Source organism: Muscardinus avellanarius, assembly GCF_963383645.1.
Source record: "Muscardinus avellanarius genome assembly, chromosome: 5".
Lineage (NCBI taxonomy): Eukaryota > Metazoa > Chordata > Mammalia > Rodentia > Gliridae > Muscardinus > Muscardinus avellanarius.
Genome location: NC_137790.1, coordinates 109,709,480 through 109,711,191, shown reverse-complemented (window position 1 = coordinate 109,711,191; position 1,712 = coordinate 109,709,480). Strand labels below are relative to the sequence as shown.

Genomic DNA, 1,712 nt, shown 5'->3' with positions numbered 1-1,712 from the left:
CCTGAAAACTGGGCACCTGGAGCAGGGAAGAGCAAGGGGTTGGGGGTTCCTGCAGCGCCACCTGGCTCCTCCCCTTCATGCTGCAGAGCCAAATGAGAGCTGTAAGAATGGAGAGTAACTAGAGGCTGGTCCTGATCACACAAGGGGGCCTTCTCCCATTAATAACATCAGACCAAGGGTGTTAACTACAGAAGAGAATCCGCTGACAAGCATAGGCCACTATTAGGACAGCAAAGGAGATGCTAGCATAGGCATCTTGCTTCTTGAAAAGCAGAAGGGGAGAGCTTCTCCTATGCCTTCATCCAAAAAATTCCTATTGGCATTTGTACCTAACAAGGCTCCCCATCTGGCGTCATCTGTTGTACTATGAGATCTAACCAGCTATCCAGGGTGTTTGGCAACCTTTATTTTTTGATCACCATTATAGATCTCAACTCCACCAGCTATTTCCCCAGGTAGGTAGACTTCCTGATCAATGTGGACGTCAACATCTTTCTTGGTAGCAATTTTGCACAGAGGGATAGCTTTTTGCACTACCATTGGGAAATCTTTTTTTCTGCAATGGGCAATCATTCGAGGCTCCAGCAACTGGTACAAACCCTGGAGGACCAGTCTATCCAGCAGCACTTGGTACTTGGTTTTGTCTATCACCATTTTGCTGAGTCTCTGTTTTGCTTCATTTAATAGGTCAGTGATAAGATCATCTCTTGCTAGAAGGATTTTGAGTCTTGTTTGATCCATTAAATGTGACATCTGAATTTTCTTCTGCTGTTCCATCAGCTTAATCTTTCCTCTCATAATATTGCATAACCTTCAGTCTTTGGGTTTGCACAAGACGACCTTTTTCGATGTTAAACTCGTCTTCTGCCTTCACATCTATTTATTCTGCTTTCTCATTGGCTTCTTGTTCAATGAAAGCCATCATGTGCTTAATTTGCTTTTGAACACCAGCATCACTGAGGTCCATAGCTAAAAAGATACTAGGCAGATGGGATAGAGGCTTGAGTTTAGTTTGGAAATGGAGTGGCAGAAGGATTGGGAGAAGAAAATCCTGCCATATTATGACGTTTATTTTCACTAAGCATAAATTAATTACAACTTATAGTTTCCATATGAATACACAATAATGAAATAAATCTTCGGTTAAAAGTAATTGACCATGATAATGCCAAGACACTATGCTGAGTCACAGTAAAACCTAAAATTAAAAAAAGATACCAAATGCATGACACCACAGTTTTTGGTGCTCATGGGCTAATTATTGATTAGGCATTGAGTTGTCCTGTATAAAGGGAACAATTGGGGGAGTCTTAGCTATAATGAACCGGAAATAAGAGCCAAAGTTAAGGTTTAGTTTCAGAATAGAAACCCTCAGGTATTACTGGCCTGAAGCAAGAAAAGGGACACTCCCGAGCAGGTTGTTGGTTTTATGGAAGGAAATAATAAACATATCGAGGAGAATTGATTTTATTTAATATATCATTCAAGATTAATAATTTTATGTTTTTCTGACTGATGGCACATGCCTGTTATCCCAGCTACTCAGTAGGCTGAGTTAGAAGAATTGCTAGTTACAGGCCAGCCTGAGCAACTTAGAGAGACCCTGTCTTAAAAATTTTAAAAAGGTCTGGGGGTAAAGTTCTGTGTTAGAGCAGTTGCCTATCATGTCTGGTGCCTTGATTTCAATCCACAGTACTGAAAATAAAATGATA

General features: G+C 40.7%; 1 pseudogene across 1 annotated transcript; it reads right to left on the bottom strand.

Annotated features, from left to right (window-relative positions):
• Positions 1-222: 222 nt before the first annotated feature.
• On the bottom strand, positions 223-967 carry LOC308263586 (V-type proton ATPase subunit E 1-like; annotated as a pseudogene). The gene has a single exon. The product of its transcript is annotated as a V-type proton ATPase subunit E 1-like (transcript).
• Positions 968-1,712: the final 745 nt, after the last annotated feature.